The following is a 19,475-nucleotide window of genomic DNA, read 5'->3' as shown; positions in this document are numbered from 1 at the left end:
TTGATTTAGTTTTGATTTTACTGTTCACCCGAGCTCATTTGAGCTCGGGTGCAGAAACTCCGCGTCCCCCTCCCTCTTTTTTTTCTTTATTCGCCTCTTTTGCTTGATATTTTGAATGTGTTGATGGATTGAGCCTATAGCTTATGCGATAACAAAGTAGCATTGCACTTCATATGTGATTCAAGGGGTATCTATATATGACCTAGCTAGGAGCACACTGAATGTTCCTCCTCTGACGCGTAAAAAATCGCATGTCTCTTGTTATCTCCTCTATGTTATTGGCTCTTATTCCACCACACCTGCTTTCACACCCATTCTTTTGGTTGCATCACCGAATTTTTTAAACGAGTTAGTTTAGTGGATATTCGATTCAAGTGATGCATTCTTTTATCTATAGGGTTTTATTGACGCAAACGTCACATCAAGGCGATACACGACACATCGAGCACCTACACAACCTCTGCATAACCAGATAACATACCCAAACACGTACGAAACATCCAAGAGTTACAAGAAGAAAAGTAGACATGACATGATTCAATCGATGCATTTAAACAAAATGAATTATCTTTAGAGCATACAATAAGATCTAATTATTTTAATTTTGTGAACTAATAGGCCAGCCAACTAGCTTATTTCAGGGTTTCTGGCCATGTATGTTCAGTGGGAGGAAACGTTCCCGTCGACTACGAGACACCTTTGGTGACTTCGTCAATCTCAAGGTAATATGCCGGCTCAGTCTCTCGGAGGTGCTCATAGTAGATTAATGAGCTGCTTGCCTCGTTAAGCTCGTGCTCGTTAAGGTTCGACTCATTATGCTCGTTCAGATTAACGAGCAGAAAACCCTGCTCGGTTCGGTTTGTTTGAAGCTGTTAAGCTCGTGAGTGCTCGCGAGCGCTCGTTAATAGATTCTGATGTGTTACGGTCTACATGATGAGTGTATAGATGTGGTTTTTAAGAAGGGAAGATGGTGACTACAAAATAAAATGCACTACTTTGTTTACTGATATGTAGATTAGATTGAATATATGGGATGACGTGCTACAAAAATTTTGTCACATAAGATGGAAATATGTGTTGTGTTGTTACTAACGAGCTTAACGAGCTACTCATGAAAGTCGTTAGCTCGTTTGTTAAGTTCGTTAAGCTTAAGAAGCTGAAATCGATAATTGGCTATGTTCTTTAAGAAGCGAGCCACGAGCTTAATGAGCAGAACTATCGAGCGCTCGTTATGCTCGCGAGCTACACGCTTAGGGATGGCACCCGCAGGGTTTGGGTACGGGTGGAGCCATCCCATACCCTTACCCATCATCCCAAACCTTACCCATCACCCGTACCCATACCCATTGATGGGTATAATTTTTTTCCATACCCGTCACCCATCAGGGTAAGTGGGTACCCGCGGGTAAAATTACCCAGATTTGTAACACACCAATTTGAGCATTACATAGTCATAAACAACAACTTATAACAATAATTGATAAACAACAACACATCATTACATCAATGCATGCTCGTTCATGGGCTAACTATTGTGGTGCGGCGGCCTAACATGAATGTATGATGAGGTCTTGTTAGGGCTGTCGAATTTATGTACATATAATATGTTTCATATGTGGATAATAACATATAAGGTCTATTTGTCATAATATATGCGGGTACATGGATACATGGGTATGGGTTATACTAAATCATACCCATACCCACCATACCCGTTGGGTATGAAATTTTCCTGTTTATGTACCCATGGGTACTTTTTTGACCCATACCCTTGCCCTAATAGGGTTTTTACCCGCAGGGTACGCGGGTAATGGGTACCCATTGCCATCCCTATACACGCTTTTGGTCCAGCCCCACTTATAGGGGCAGAGTGTGTGTTCATAGCAATTAATGTATGCTCGTATATATGAATACCTCATTAATGTGTTAATAAGTTACTAATCTAGCCTAGTAAGATACTAAGCTCTCTAGATTTGGAGCCTCCTGTGCGTCGGGGGGTTGTGGGGTCACTGGCCCCATCTGTATGGGTGTGTATCATTGTTTGAGATTCATGTTTATTTTTTAATTTTATTTTTTTATCTTTTTTTGTAGTTTTTCATTTATTTTACTTTATTTTTGTTGACATTTTAATTCATGAACATTTATTAAAAATCAATAATTAAAAAAGGTGAACAAAACATTTTTTAATGCCTTGATTATTTTTAAAATTCATGGACCTTATCTGAATTTATGAATGTTTCTAAAGTTTATGAACATTTGTTTAATTTGGGAACTACCATTCAGATTTGTGAATAATTTTTTAAATGAATAAAGAATTTTTATATTCCCTATATTTCTAAAAAACATGGTTTTTTGTTTGCAAAGATATTAAAAATCAATGATTTCTTAAAACCTATGAGCATGTTTGATTTAGTGAGTCATTTCAAATTTAAAAAGGTAGCCAGATTTGAATAAGATAGCAGTGGATCAAGCGGGAAAAGTGCAAAGCGAGCGAGTGGACCAGGGAGCCGTAATTTCCGGCAAGAAAAAAGCTGAGCATCAACCGTCTGATTCCACCTCCCCCCGTAGATGATTCCGTGTGCCTGCGGTCCGTAAGTGTAGCATCGCTGGGCAGCGGACAGTGGTGACTACTTTTTTCGTCAATCTAGACCCTAGAAAGAAATTTCTTCAGTGTTTTCTCTAATCTTAGGGGGGCACAGCCCCAGAAATGCACATAGCTCCGCTAGTGCACTGGCAGTTGTAATATACAGTATCGGCGCGATGTCATGTATGTTGATGGGAGCACACATGTCCGAACTCCGAAGTCCGATAGACAACAAACATAATAGTGTGCAGTGGGGAACAGATGGACATACGGCTTTGCATGCATGGACCATGAACAGATTCATTTCTCTGTATATCACCTCACCGTGCATGGCGTCCAGCGACAGGTGAAGAAAAGTCTCTCCTTTGCGAGACCAGGAATCAATGAGGAAAGTGCTCATGTTAGCTTTCTTGTTTGCTAACTTTCTTTTTTCTTGTTGCTAACTGAGACAACCTGAAGTGATGAACCTGAGTTCCCAGATTACTACCGAACTGAAGTGATGCAGGAGAGGAGAAGAGAATGACAAAAACACAACACAACGTCCAGTTTCACAATGACTGTGGAAACAAAAACTGCAAAACTTAATCACAGTTTCTTTTTTCTTTTTGCGAATCAATGAGACACAATTTGTAGTGAGTAACCTCAGAGTTGATTGTAAAAATAAATAAATAAACGAGCTAGGGGGAAGACTGTCGGTAGTACAAACCAAAGTACTCCCTCCGTTCCAAATTACTCGTCGTGGTTTTAGTTCAAATTTGAACTAAAACCATGACGAGTAATTTGAAACGGATGGAGTACATGTACAGTACAATACGAACATGCTTGCCAGCATATAATTACGTACGCAGATAGTAGGTCTAGTGCAAACACACACAAGCTAATATATAGCTAGTTCAAGGAGGATGAGATTGAAAGAAACATAGGAAAACCTACACACAAATTAGCTAATTAAAGCTTAAGGTTGAGATCAAGATGCTGCGGTAGAAGCATCTGTTTCTCGTGGTCCTCGAGGCACGCGCGCCGCCAGCTCCTTGCCGGCACCGTAGCCGTCCGGGTGGCCGGCTGGTCGTCGTGGTCAGCTTGGAGGTAGAGGTGGGCGTTCCAGCTGCCGACCCTCTCCTTCTTGTGCGTGTTCTGGTGGCCTCCCAGCGCCTGCGACTTGAGGAACTTCTTCTTGCAGAAGAGGCACGAGAACAGCCGCCTCGATGATCTCGCTTCGTCGACGCGGCTGCCACTGTGGCCATGGCCATAGCCGTCATCGCCGACGGCAACGGCATCTGCTGAAGGCCAGAAGGATGAGGATAGGGCTGCTGCTGGTGATGGTGGCGGCATGGGGGCCAGTGTCAGTGAAGGTCTAGAGAGCAGGCTGCGCCATGGGGAGCCTCCATTGGAGAAGAATGGGAGATATTTGCAGGCCAGCTCAGCTTCTCCTGTGGCTTTCCTTCACTCTCTAGCCTACTGCTAGTGCTAGCCATGAGTGTACCACTTGCTAATTCTAGGAGCCGCATTATTGTGAAGTGCACCAACGTCTACCACGGGTGGGCCCACCAGCTATAGCCAACTAGAGGACCACCAGCCCACAAGGATGCCGAGGCAGATCATGGCTACAGAGGTGGTAGCATTTTGGCGGTGATTCTTCTCTGTCATCATCTTGTGTTGTTGATCCAATTCTTTTATGGAAAGGTCAAAAGTTCGGCAAATCTTAACCATGTTTCCACTAGACCAAATATTAAGGCCAAATCAAGCGAATGCAATCTTTCAAAAAAGTAGGCCCTGTCCATCATCTTGTGTTTTGATACTTTGATCTGATCTTTTAAGAATGTAATAGGTTAGGTGTTATGCTGTGCTACCCAGGTTTTCGCTCCATGATACTCGTTTCGACGGCGAGCGAGTATGGTGGGTTTCCTGGTAGTGCTAGAACTCGCTATGCCTCTTTCCCCCCTCCTGTTTTTCTAGCTTGAACTGGTTGTATTTCCGTTCGTTGCAATGGAAAGGGGTATAAAGCCCGGTTCTAAAAAAAAAAGTAGGCCCTGTCTACCACACATCTAGATATGCCCCAGTTATTGGACATCTAAACGACTTAATCAAACGTTGATAGAAAAAAAATCTTGGCTTAAATCTCCGTGTAAAATCAATGACATAGAACTTAGATGTGTAATAGATAGGGCACATCTAGTTGTGATATAGCAAGAAGGATCTAGCTTTGCGAGGCCGGTTGACTCACAAAGAAAGTCGGATCTTACTCCGGAGGATAGGTTCGTTATGAGAGCGGGGTAGCATCAATGCCAAATCATAACCTCGTCCCCGCCGATGTTTGTGCCGGGGGAGGTGATCGCCCTTAAATATTTTGGCGGTGTGGCTCTTCCTCTAGTGGATATTGGTGAACGCGGCGGAGCGAGCTTTTGTAGGGGCGTTTCATGAAGGTGGGTATGGCGGCCCTTGACAGAGGTTGCGCTGACCGCTACTAGTTGCGGTATGACGACATAATCAGTCCTAGAAGTATAGTGACAATGTAACACCTAATTAGTACTTGGATGTGGCTTGGTTAAAAAGATACGCCTAGTAATGTCAGATCAAGATTCCTTTTGTCGAACTTTGGATGAAAAATGTACCGATGCGATGGGACGCGGCTAATCTGCACCTGAGCTCATATGCTCCCGCATGAACAGTAAAATTGAAAAAAATTCAAAAAAAATTTAAAAAATTCCATTTTTTTTGAGAGAAACATTGACAAAAGTTCTAAGTGCCTGCAAACATTCGTCATGAAATCACATTCCTAGAAGGCGTGGCAAAAAAAACAAAAATAGTACTCTAAAAAAGCTACTTTCAAATGCATTTTGAAGCACTGAATTTGTTTTTTTTGCCACGCCTTACAGGAATGTGATTTCATGATGAATTTTTGCAGGCACTTAGAACTTTTGTCAATGTTTCTCTCAAAAAGAAATTGGAATTTTTTTTGATTTTTTTCGATTTTACTGTTCATGCGGGAGCATATGAGCTCGGGTGCAGAATGGACTTTTCGCGATGAGATGTCCATCGCTATAGTAATGTATAGCAGTGCCAAGTCATTGCCATGGCGAACCAGCGCAATTTTTTTGAGCAGTCAACAGGAGGCGATCGCCCACCTGAACTCATTTTTTGTATTAATAAAGACATTCGGATCGGTGATTACATAGCTCCGCGGAGCAGAGAGAGAGAGAGAGAGAGAGAGGGAGAACGAGCGAGAGAGAGGAGAGAGAGAGGGGGGGGAATCAGCTACAGATAGATTCACACCACAGCAGTAACGGGGCATAGTCAACGCGGGAGGGGGGCCGGACCACCCACAATCGGAGGTGCTCCCGGACCGAATGCCGCAAGTCAAGATCGGAGCTCCGAATGTTATCGAACACCATCCGGTTCCGGGTCTTCCATACGACCCAAAGGACACAACACATCGCCGTGCTTAGAAGCGGACGAGCCCAGGAGGGGTGGCAGGCGGTGAAGGCACGCCAAACAAAATCGACGGACATATTGCGGAGGCCGAGAATGCGCTCCCACATCGGATGCAAGCGGAGACACTCGAAAAACAGGTGCATGATCGTCTCAGCCCGGCCAGGGCAAAAGCGGCAGTCATCATGTTCGAGGAAGCCTATCCGACGCAGGAAGCCCTGCGTATGAGTGTTACCGTGTCGAAGAACCCAGACAAACACTTTGACTTTGGTGTGCCTTGGCCGCTTATACTTTTCGAATTACACCCTTGGATTATGATCTTCAACATCACTACCATAATAACTTTCTTCCATTTATCCTCTTCAATCAATCTTGCTAAGGCAAGGGGTACGAACCAAAGCTACATGTGGGACATGTCGGCACATAACAGAAAAACCTAAACCCGCATGAGCCAGTGCAGACAAAACTAATTATGTTTATAACATTCAACAAGATCCTAGTTACACGACACATAACTAAATGTGCCACTTATACTTTTCAAATTGTGGAACACCATGAGATTAGGATCTTCTTCAACATCAGCACCATATATGACATTCTTCTCATTGTCCTCTTGGGGCAAGGGGCACAGACGTGATGCATGTGCACATGTCGGCCCATAACAAGCAAAGGTATACATGGCCAAAACGAGATGCCTCCACAGACACGTACTGATCAGTCGTGTCCTCGTCAGTTCAGTTCGTACGTTGTGACAAGCTCTCAATTATCATTTACGACTAGGCCTGGGCATGCATGCCATGACAAACACTTCACTTCAGAAGAATAGGCCTGTCTCAAGTCTCCGTCAAATAGTATACATCGTCCTCCTCAGAAGAATACCAGTATGCGTCGACTGTGTGCATGCTTGCTCGATATTCGCCTCCTGGACCTACCACAACAGTGCTGCTGCTGCATGAGGGGGCAAACCTCTCGTGTGGTAAGAAAATTTGGCTGCTAGTTTGGTTGTTGGAGTATGACTATTTGCATTGATACTTTGAATACTGAAACTAAGAGAATGTATATATATGGCAAACTAAGAGAATATATATATATATATATATATATATATATATATATATATATATATATATATATATTATGTTGCATCCATGCTATACATATGGAGAATCTTGCTCTTCAGTGTATAACATGTTTCTGTTGCCATTCTAAATAACATGGAGAGCTAAGAGTAGGTTGCCAACCAGCACTCTACATGCCTTAGTTGTGTCAAGTAATTAAGATGCTTGCAAGGAAATGTTAGCAAAGGGTTAATTCTTGTTTGTTTAATATATGATGCATATTTTCGTTAAGAATGGAAGAAAACATTATGTGAACGCATCACGTACATATTATAGCCTACTTATTCATTTCTCATCAAATTGACTTATTCAAATACGCTTATTTTTTGTATATGTGTAAATAACAATTAGAGGGAGTATGTTATTTTTTCAGGTGTAATGGGTTTTCTTTACAGAAAAGTAGTCGATTTTCACTAGCTTTCACAACTCAATGCAGCAATTGCAAACATGGTCTGAGATTTGTTTTTCTTAAATGGGGATTCGTTGCATGCATACTCTCCTCTTTCCGGCTTATAGGGTTTAAATTTGAAATACTATCAACCAAGGCAGATGATGAGTGAAGAAATGTATCTCGTAGTTTACAAAATTACTCAAATTTTAATCTCCATTAATTAGCACATGGATACCCGCTCAGGCTCTAGTTAGTTACGGAGGAGAAGAAACGCGCATACATAGGAGCTGGCCACCGGGGCTATGGAGCTGGCTGCCTAGCTAGCTAGAAGCTAGCTAAAGCTTAAGGCTGAGATGAAGCTCCTGCTGCTGCCGCCGCTCTTCGTCGTCAAGCGTCGCCAGGGTACGCTCCATAGCCCCGGTGGCCAGCGGCCCGGCGTTCCAGAATCCAGATGCGGACACCCTTGTCTTTCCTGTGCTTGTTCTGGTGGCCGCCCCTCAGCGCCTGCGACTTGGGGAACTTCTTCTCGCAGAAGAGGCACGAGAAACGCTTCGAGCGGGCGGCAGAGCTCGAAACAGCATCCCCTGCTGCTGCTGGTAACGGAGGTGGCATGGGGGTCAGCGCCAGAGACAGGTCTAGGGAAAATGGGCGAGCCTGAGCCTCCATTAATCTGCCGAAGAAGCTTGGGAAGCTTGGCTACACAGCACGCTTTCACTCTCTATCGTAGACATAGCGACCTGAGCTGATCAGTGGGGCGATGGAGGCTTATGGCCAGCTGGTTGCAGATGGTGGCCATGACCCATGGGTACTGCTGAAGCGAGGCAGGAAAGGAAGCATGCCACTAAATATGAGAGCCGCACAAGTTATTGCGCGTGGCACTCCCCGTGAGCCATGGCCAGCGACGGAGGAACACGTAGCAGGTACTGACGACAGGGCGAGGCGAGGATCCATTGGTGAACATGGATCGATCGTGGCTACAGATGTTCCAGCACCGCTGCAACAGTTTGGCAGTGACCCTTGTCGAGCATGCGTGATGCATGCATGCCATCTTCTGTCCTGCTGCGTGCATGATGGTTCAAGGAGTATCTGCTGCATACAGTCATGGACTCATGGCCTCATTACTGATGGCGGGCAGCTCGATTGGCCGTGCGCCAGTCACTGCACTAGTTGATGGATGCATGCGTGAATGGAAATCCTACCGCCTCCTATAGCTAGCTGGCGTCCAACCACCGACGAACACTCGTACGTACTACGACGACGACAGGCATCGTGGTTGCCGGTATATATCCTTGTGGATCATCATGCGTTATTGACCCAGCGATATATATTCTTCTCTAGGAACCTCATCTCATCTGAACTGTGTGTGTTTACAGTAGCCAAAAATAGTTTGCGTGTGAGGAGCAAGCAAACACCAGACGTGCAGCGTGAGCAGCACAACTGCGGAAGCCTAGACATGGCGAGAAGAGGCCCGACGGCGCCATCGATCAATCATGTCATCGTCGTCGTCGATTTACGCTCATCGAGATCATCAGGCCCCGGGTGTCTCGGCATCGCCATCACACACTTCACTTCACTGTTTTGATAAAGAGCATTTTTATTGACACAAAATATAGCATCAAATGGATACAAAACACAATGAACATCGTTCAGCTTTTGCATAATTAAGATACGCACAACAAAACCAAAACAAACTGAAAGAAAATAAAAAAGCGACATATCAACAATACTAGGATCATATAGGACCGATGGTATGCCTATCTCAAAGGAGTTGGTGCGCCAATCCGAAGATTATACTGCCACCTATGCTGGGTGAAGACTTCCCTGGCCACCCGCTTCAACCACGTGCACACCGTTTTAATTAGCGGTTGATACTCCATTCGGTGTAGCCTAGACCACATACGAAACGATTGCGTACCACGGAAAATAACCTGCAAAGGAGAGATATCTTTGCCCTTGAAAACAAAAACATTTCTACATAACGAGAGTGCCCATAATAAAGCATATGCTCCCACACTTCACTTCACTTGGGGCGCAGGTATCTGCTTGCTTTAATTTTTTGGCTCAGGCGTGTGTCAGGGCCGGTCTTCTTCACGGGCTCAGTTCAGTTCAACAGTTCATCCACTGTATACTACTCTTGGAGGACATCGACGCACACTTTACTTGCAGAAGGAGCATCAGGATGAGATCGAAATAACAATCCGGGTCATTGTTGTTAAACATTCTATTGCACACGCACGCTTTCTTATTTTATTTTATTCTATTTCTTTTGCGACAAGGACCTCAAGATATATTGAAACCAAACAGTGGTACAAAGAACCCCAACAAACAAGAAAATTACAACCAACCCCTTGGGGATCCAGCCCAACTGTTCTTCCACTGCGGGCCGCCGGCGCACCGCCGCTACCGCTACCGCCACTCTCACATAGAGTCGACGTGACATTGAAATCTGCAGCCGGAGTGCCATCAAGGAACCCTACCCTACTGTCTGTAAACAATGATGAAGCGTCTCAACCCTCCAGAGGAGAGCCTGCAGGATTATATTGATGATCGAGAGAGAGAAAGATCCTCTCGCACGTACGTTATAGAGACAATCGTTTTACAGAAGAACAGATAGAAACTTAAAAGGATTCCAACTCTATCTATCTCTATGACTCGTACGTGAAGAGAGAAGAGGGGTGCGCGTTAGATAGATCTTGTCTACATCATGTCATCGTTCTTATTGCATTACTCCGTTTTTTCAAGAACTTAATACACTAGACGCATGCTGGATAGACGCACGTTAGAACAAATAGAAACTTAAAAGGATTCCAACTCTATCTATCTCTACATAGATGTCTACATCATGTCATCCTTCTTATTGCATTACTCCGTTTTTTCATGAACTTAATACACTAGACACATGCTGGATAGCGGTCGATGTGTGGAGTAATTAATAGTAGTAGATGAAGGCAGGAGTCAGTCTACTAATCTTGGACGTGATGCCTATGTAATGATCAGTGCTTGGATATCGTCATGAGTTCTATCTCTACATAGATAGATATTGTCTACATCATGTCATCGTTCTTATTGCATTACTCTGTTTTTTCATGAACTTAATACACTAGATGCATGCTGGATAGCGGTCGATGTGTGAAGTAATAGTAGTAGATGCAGGCAGGAGTCGGTCTACTAATCTTGGACGTGATGCCTATGTAACGATCATTGCTTGGATATCGTCATGAGTATTTCAAGTTTTATCAATTGCCCAACAATAATTTGTTCACCCACCGTTTCCTATTTTTCTCTAGAGAAGCCACTAGTGAAACCTACGGCCCCAGGTCTCTTTCTCATATTATTTGCCTTTGCGATCTACTTTTTCCTTGCATTTATTTTCAAATCTATTAAATCAAAAAACCCCAAAAAATTGCTGCAATTTATCCTTATTTATTTTATTTGGTGTTCGATCTATCAATCTACAACAAATTTATCTCACGTCCGTTTGCCTATCTTGAGGCGCCGTACCCCAGAAGGGATTGACAACCCCTTTAACACTTCGGGTTGCGAGAAATTGTTATTTGTGTGCAGGTGCAGTTTACGTTGTGTTGCTTGGTTCTCCTAGTGGTTCGATAACCTTGGTTTCACATCTGAGAAAAGTACCTACCGCCGCTGTGCTGCATCATCCCTTCCTCTTTGGGGAAATACTAACGTAGCTTCAAGCGACATCAAAAGGAATTTCTGGCGCCGTTGCCGGGGAGGATCTTCAACATATACCAGGTTCCTAATCACAAATCTCATTTCCTTGAAATTTACATTATTTGCCATTTGCCTCTTGTTTTCCTCTCCCCCACTTCACAAAAATTTGTCGTTTTATTCGCCCCTTTTCCGTTCGCCGTTTTCTTGTCTGATCTATTCTTTGCTTGCAATCATGAGTGATTTCGGTATGACACCAACAGATGATGGCCTAACTCCAAAGATTGGACGTACGGGCAATCTGGATGCTAAAACTTTTATTTTGGGGCAAGGGAACATTATGGGAAAAGAACGTATCCAAGAATTTTTCTATTGTGTCGGGAATCTAAGTCTTGATGATGCCCCTATACTTAAAACTACTAGATCTTATGCGGATGCTATTTCAGCACTAGTTCTGAAAATTGAAAGTAAATTTATTCCTACCCATCCTACTTTGCAAAGATTGTTTTTTGAACTTCCCGTTATAAAGAGTCCTAGGGCAAAAAAGTTGGCTACCCTTGTTCTTATGAATGAATTTGATTACATAATACGGGAAGCTAGGGAAATCTTTGATTTTTATGGTATGAATCATGAAAAACCTGTGATAGATGAAATTCTTTACAATAGTGACTATGCTTTAAGACATTTGCTTGGGGATAATAAAAATCTTTGATGAGAAGCTTAAAAAGGAAGTCCCCATTTTAGATATAATCCAACAAGTTTTCAATAATGTTAATCAACATTACTCTTGGATTATTGCGGTAAAACAAAAAGGTTATGATGAACATCAACTTAGGAACGCTAAGGTTTCTATACATAATATGTTTTATGTTGTGTTTACAAAACCCCATGATGAAAACACCTCTAAGAAGGTTAAGAAGAAGGATGACAAAATTTAGATCCTTGCTTTATGCCTAGCTAAGGGCGTAAAACTATAGCGCTTGTTGGGAGGCAACCCAATGAATAAAATTTATGTTTGCTTTTTTCTTCCTATTTTTGAGTGTTAACACAATTATGCTACTGTTATGATTGTTTTTTTATGTTTTAATTAGTGTTTGTGCCAAGTAAAGGCTTTAGGATCTTCTTGGGTGATAATTGTTTGATCTTGCTGAAAAAACAGAAACTTTTGCGCTCGCGAAAATAATTTTCATTTTTAACCAGAGAGCGATAAAATACCCATTCCACCTACGGTAGATCAATACACAAATTTCTCAGGTCATCCTAATTTTGCAGAATTTTGGGAGTTATAGAAGTATTCCAAATAGTCAGTTTTCTACATACTGTTCTGTTTTGACAGATTATGTTTTTTTTTTGCGTTATGTGCTTACTTTGATGGCTCTATGGTTTTCTTTGGTGAGTTTTTTCCACAGAAAATTTGGAATAAAGTAGATATAATGTAATAACAAAATATGAATTGGTTTGATACAACACTTATAGTAGTGATTTACTTTCTTATACTAACGAATCTCATGAAGGTTTTGTTGAGTTTTGTGTGATTGAAGTTTTCAAGTTTTGGGTTATCTTATGATGGATGAAGGAATAAGGAGTAGAAGAGCCTAAGCTTGGGGATGCACTGACATCCCAAGCTATTATCCAAAAGTGAGCGACCAACTAAGCTTGGGGATGCCCCCGAGTGGCATCCCCTCTTTGTTCTAACGACCATTGATATTTTACTCGAAGCTATATTTTTATTTGTCACATACTAACGGTAACTTACAAATCATTATCCAACTTGCAACACATAGCAAAGATGGGCATGGATGCAACTTACTTGTAACTTACTTGTTATTCTTGTTTGACATGTGTGTTTGGTTCTTGTCAGAACTAAGGAATTTTTTTGTTAGCACTGAGGATATTCTTTGTATGACATTGTGATGCTATCTATATATATTTTTGTAGTGATTGGCATTACAGCACTTGCCATGTGTGTTTGGTTCTTGTCATAATAACCTATACTTGTCATTATTTTGAAGTTCCAGCCATGACTAGCTGGAACAGCGACTACCAGTCCTCGTGCAACTTCGCGGCCTATGATGAAGTTGACAAAGGCGAAACGAGCACCAACGCGAGGGCACTGCATGCTCTATGACTATTCTGATAATAATACCAGAATAACTATTCTGATAACACTTTCGGACTGCATGCTCAACGGGAGGGCACTGCACTTTCTTTAGCAAGAGCACTGCATTACAGAGACTAGTGAACTTCGTGTCGTAAAAAACTGTATGCAGTGTTTTTTCGATACTGTTTTTGCTCTAGTTTTTTAACCGTTTATCGGAACGAGGCGTATGATATATCGTTGGAAAGCTATGGATTAGGCGCAACTTCTTCATGTTGAACACATTTCGAGATTCCTCACGGTTTAAGAGCAGTTTTGAAAATGGTGCGGCCCATGACGAGTGGCAGCGAGCGTTTTTTCACGTTTTTTTCTAAACCGCTCGTCAGAATGAAGCAAACGATACACCGTTGGATAGATATCGTCGAGGCGCATCTTTTTTAACTATTTTTTCTCTAATTCATTACGGTTTAATAGCAGTTTCAAATTTACTAACTCGTGGAATTCTTTTTTAAAAAAAATCAAATTTTCGATACTGTTTTCGCTCCAGTTTTCTAACCGTTTGTCGAAACAAGGTGTGTAATATACCGTTGAAAAGCTATGGGCGAGGCGTAACTTTCATATGTTGAAATGTTTTTGAGATTCCTTCTGGTTTTAAGTTAATTTTGAAAATCGTGCGGCGAACGACGAGTGGCAGCAGCCGTTTTTCGCGAAATTTTCACAAACCGTTGGTCGAAATAACTCAAATTATATGTCGTCGGAAAGATATCAATGAGGCGCAACTTTTTCATGTAGAACACTTCCACTAATTCCTTATGGTTTAAGAGCAGTTTTGATTTTACAAAAATGCGGACACTCTGTATTTTGCGACACCCAAATCGTCGTGTGCACTGCATCAGACAAACGAGCAGTGGCGGCGCTAGGGGTATGCTCCTGTATTCACAAGAATACCCAAGATTTTGATGCAAAAAAATTTATATGTATACATATTCACATGTCAGCCAGAGGCCCAGAGGCCAGAGCCCACGCCTCTCGCCCTCTCCTCGACTCCTCGTACGCACGCCCAGTCGCCCGACTCATGCGAGTAACCAGACACGGTCGCCCTGTGTCTGCGGTCTGTCCCTCTCAGCCTCTCCCTCTCGCCCAGTTCTCTTCAATGAACTATGTGAAGAATAAGCTAAGGAGCAAAATGGGTGATGATATGATTACATAAGCAATTGTTTGGTTACATTTGTTGAGAGAGAATTCTTCAATCAAGTAAAGGATGAGGATGTCATCAATCGTTTCAAGAAAGGCAACCGCAAAGTTATATTGTAAGGTCGGGTATCAATCATATCATCATTTTATCAACCAAAAGGTACTTTTGTATCCATGTTTTTCTATAATTATTATGGTTTGACACATCCAAAAAAATTCTATTGCCATTATGGCGTACTATTTTGTTCATATATTGCAATATCCGCACTATTTGGTTCAGATATTGAAATTCTCATACTATTTGGTCATATATTGCACTTAGAGTAAAAAAATTGGGTGAATACCCAACCAGCAATTCCTGGCGCCGCCACTACAAACGACTGCACTGCTTTAGACTGAAAACCGCACTGCATCTGACAGACTGAAAATTGTCATGCGTACGCGACGAACAAAGTGCACTTCTTAAGACAGATGGGTGCACTGCTTCAAACCGAAACCGCATTGCATCAAAACGGACTGAAAATCATCGTGTGTACGCGACAACGAAGTGCACTGCATCAGATGGATCAGTGCACTACTTCAGACCGAAACCGCACTGCATCAAACGGAGTGAAAATCATCGTGTGTACGCGAAAACGAAGTGCACTGCAACTCCCAATGCAATTTTAGATGCAATTTTACTTTCGTGTGCACTGCAATAAGGGAACCACAAACTTTTAACAATGAATTACAATAATTATGAAAAATGTACTTCTTCAGTTCACCGAGCGCACTGCTTTTTACAAAGAAAAGATTTTACAAACGGAGTAAACCCCACAATGCAGTGTAACAAAATTGGATCCCTTTCCTTTCTTCTTCTGTTTCCCATCACACACGACTCATCTGGGACCGTCGGGGGCTCTTCTCGTGCACTACGGGGGAGGATGAGAACTAGAGAGGGGGTCAGGGCAGACGGTGGCCGCACCGTCGGGGGCAGATGCCCTACAGCTCGTCGCGGGAGGAGCCGAGCACTGCAATGCCCACGCAACTGCACAATAGGCCCGACACAAACGAACTGCACGCTGACATGGCGTGGTATCCATGGATCCATGGCCGGGGTCACCAGACCCAGCAGCAACTCATCTTTCCAACAAAAAGCAACAAAAATGAACCTTCAAGGAGAGGACGCTCGAGACCGGTGCTTGCTGCACCGTGTCTGACGACGAGCGAGGCCGGCAGAGGCAAGTGGTGGCCGCCGAACCTGCACGAAGACAGGGGCCCTGACCGAGCTGCACGGGGGGGCGCGACCGAGCTGCACGTGGTGGGGTGGCGCCCAAGTACCCACCGATGGCGGAGATGAGGATCTCGTCGGAGACCGCCACGAGGAGAGGGCTCGTCGCCGACTTGATCCAGATCAAGGACGAATGGCGGTTCCGGGCGTGGGGGATGGGTGACGCCGGGCAGGGGCGGCGCGAGACCAGCCCGAGGGGCACCAGGAGGTGCGGCCAACTGCGGCGCCGGCGGGGGAAGAAGCCGGATTCGGGTAGGGCGGCACCAGCGGGGGAAGAAGCCGGATTCGGGTGGGGCGGCGCTGGTGAGGGAAGAAGGTGGATGGGTGGAGGGCGACGCCGGTGGGGGAAGGAGGTGGATCGAGGGAGGGCAGCGCCGGCGGGGGCAGAAGGTGGATCGGGGGAGGGCGGCGCTGAAGGGGCAGAAGGTGGATCGGGGGAGGGCGGCGCTGAAGGGGCAGAAGGTGGATCGGGGGGTGGGGAATCGTGGTAGATGGGAGGTGGGGTGCGCCGGAGGGGACGCAAGTGGGGTCGGTGGAAAGGAATCATGGGTGTGGGGGCGAGTGGTGGTGTTATCAAAATAAGCGAGAAGTGTTATTAGAATAAGACTCTAGAGGGTGTTATCATAATAGACCCACCATATATATATATATATATTGCCTCCGACCTCTGCATGGATGCACCCAACCCGATGTAAATCACTGTGTTCTTTGGCTATTGTGTAGATTGTGATCAAATGAACAATTGTTTTCTTTTGGGAACTCAACTCTCATTTTCTAAGCAATACACAATGTGCATATTGTTTCTATATTTTTTCACCCACCTTTATCTATGTATCTTCCAGTAATTTTTATGCTATTGGCCATTTCTTATAAACAGTTGAATGAGTCATCATGTACTCTTTAGCTATTATACTAACTATCCATGCATCATTTGCATCTTGTTTACCACTATATGTAAGAAATTGAGAATGATGAGGCTCTGATGCTGCTGGAGTGGGGATTTATGTTCAAACACACTAGTATGTCTGTAATACTAATACTTCACCATTGTTGTTTATGATGTGTTTATTAAAAAATGATCACATGGAATCCGATGCTCCCTCCATTGTCATGGTTTTAGTTTATATTTAGTTTCATAGTCTGTTGGCATCCCTTATTAATAAGCTAGTCCTTGTTGTAATTTCATGTATATTAAATTGAATGCTTAAATTGTCTGTTGTTTCTCAGTAACCTATGATAGAGCAGACTTACAATATGCATAGTAGGATTTCAGTTCCAATGAGAATTACAATTGGTGATTGACAAAAGTTCAAAGGAAGAATGCAAACAATTATTGAGATTCGCTTAAAGTCATTAAAAATCTGGGAGTTTGCAGGGAACACATATTGAACTAGGATATGTGGGTTTCTACAAGTTTTGGGCTTCATATTTCAACAACCTCTATTCAAAGCCAATTTCACGTTTCTGGTTTTAGTTAGCAGCTTCCTAATAATACACATGCCTCTAAATTTCCAGGTACCTCCGAGTTTATACATTTTAATGTATCAAAATTCTTGTGGCATCCCTGAACAGTTTCCGCTGATCCAAATTTTCATCCCTCATGTTATGGCCTCAAAGGACAACTGGAAAGATTCATTTAAGGTATGGAACATCTTGATCATATTCTGCATTAATGGTCTATCAATGTGTTTGTTTTGTGCCCAGATCTACCATGCCAAATATTTGCGCATGCAAAAAATGTTGCTCTGGCTTGGGTGGTTACAATTTTTTTTGCATGCTCAATGCTTGCTCTCAGTTTAAATTTAAACTTTAAAAGTTGGCTTCTATGTAGGCAGCTGGAAGTGGATAAGTCCGGGAAATGTAGCAATGGGACCACAAGCAAGTTGAGGAGGTAATATGCATCTTCAACTTTGATTTTTTGCTGTATAATCCTTAGGTTTTTCAATTTTTTGTGTGGATTATTTCCTTTGTTCTAGGTTGACTCTTTCATCTCAATCTGAAAGTTTACTGATAAAATTAGTGCAATCTATTTTTTTGGGTGCACTTGGACCGTACAGTTTAGTGAAGCAAGCCTTGTTTTGTCATATTTTGCCAAATGGAAGATATTTGTATGTGAAGCGTAAATAATTTCTGCTTGATCTAATTATGTACGTAATGATCATTGCTTGTCGTTGTGATGAAGTGCGGCATATTTAGAAGAGCTTTATGCTGACGAGTTAAACTGTAGCACATCAAAATCTTTAATGTGTTGATTTAAAATCTGAAACGATAGCACCATGTTTGCACGCCCGGGTGAACACACCTCTTTGCTGCAGCTGAGAAACCTACTCTGGCCACACGTCTGTTTAGGAGCGGGACGGCATTAAACGCCACGCCGGTCGAGCTCCTGCCGTCTACCCTCCATTTAAACGATGGCAGGCGCCGGGCAAGAATCACACCTCTTCGCCGCTTTTCCCATCTCCTTCTTCACCATTTTCTCCAATACTTCGATGGCATCCGATGGGCAGGAAGAGCAGTTCTCATGCATAAAAGCCGACATGGTGTCCCGCCGAGCATGGGGATACAAGCGAGGCAGCTCGCTGCTCCACCTCCCTCCCCTAAGCCGGCGGAGAAGGTTTCCGCCCCAGTCTAGCGCGTGGTTCAGCAACTCGCCGCTAGCTCCAAACCAACTCGCAGAGGAGTGGCGAGTTGCTGCAGGCCGACATGGAAGGGAGCACGACGACATGAGCATGGACGACGCCCCATAGTACCGCCCCTCCAGTGCCTACGAACGTGCCATCCGCACCGTGCAGAAAGAGAAAGAAGGCAGGTTCACGGAGGAGATCCACGAGTCGATTGCCAGCGCATCTGAGTCCACCTCCACTGGCAACCTCAAGGGAAAGTAGAACGCGGCAGGGCACCGCGGCTTGGGTCCCAAGAAGGCCATCTCCTGCGTGTCGCCGGCTTGTACAACCGGTGACGTGCCCAGTTTGCCTGCTACATGCCCGGTTTCTTCTTTATCTTAGACCACCATGGCCTGGCCCTCCGGCTGAACCACCCTCTTCGCCGCACTTCGATGGGTGGCGCAGCCCGACATAGGGAAGATACGGGGGAATAATATGCTTTCGGGACTCCCAGCAGTCCGGTGACGAAGGGATCCGCCACAGCCGGCCATAGACTAGTGTAGTGCATCCGCGCGACCATATGTCCACATAGTTTTAACTTTTTACTTCAAATATTTCCAAAATGTAACCATTTCCATCCGGTTTGTATGAAATCTGTCATGTTTGTATGAAATCCGATTGAGTTTGCATGAAATCCGGCCATTTTTGCACGAATTTCGTCCGGTTTGTTTGAGTTGTTATGAAAATGTATGCGGCTAGCGCTGGATGGCTGCCTCCCGCATCCGTGTCTGCAGACTAGCCCTTGTGCACGGACCCGGACCGATGCAGGAGATTTTTTGTGGGTTGTTGTTGGAGATGCTCTTACATTATTCACCCACTAAGATAAAATGCAAATTCTCCCTTTGTAATTCCATGTAAACAGTTATTGTAATTTCATGGAAATAGCGTTGTTTTTGGCATCACTGTGTTCCTAACAAATTTCTAATTTGGCTAGGCAGGCTTGCCTGCAATCGGGCGGACTGTTCCCTACCGTGCAGTATCAATCGCACACGTATCTTGATGACCGCTGATACGTCCATTTTGCGTCATGCTTTTATATCGATATTTATTGCATTACGG

At 43.7% G+C, this 19,475-nt stretch overlaps 1 pseudogene; it reads right to left on the bottom strand.

The window, feature by feature from the left end:
- Nucleotides 1-3,151: 3,151 nt before the first annotated feature.
- On the bottom strand, nucleotides 3,152-4,127 carry LOC147977550 (uncharacterized; annotated as a pseudogene).
- Nucleotides 4,128-19,475: the final 15,348 nt, after the last annotated feature.

The sequence above is a fragment of the Triticum urartu genome, chromosome 3A (assembly GCF_056163025.1).
Source record: "Triticum urartu cultivar PI428250 chromosome 3A, HENAU_Tu73, whole genome shotgun sequence".
Lineage (NCBI taxonomy): Eukaryota > Viridiplantae > Streptophyta > Magnoliopsida > Poales > Poaceae > Triticum > Triticum urartu.
The sequence above is the reverse complement of the archived record's forward strand: the minus strand, read 5'-3'. Positions and strand labels throughout refer to the sequence as shown.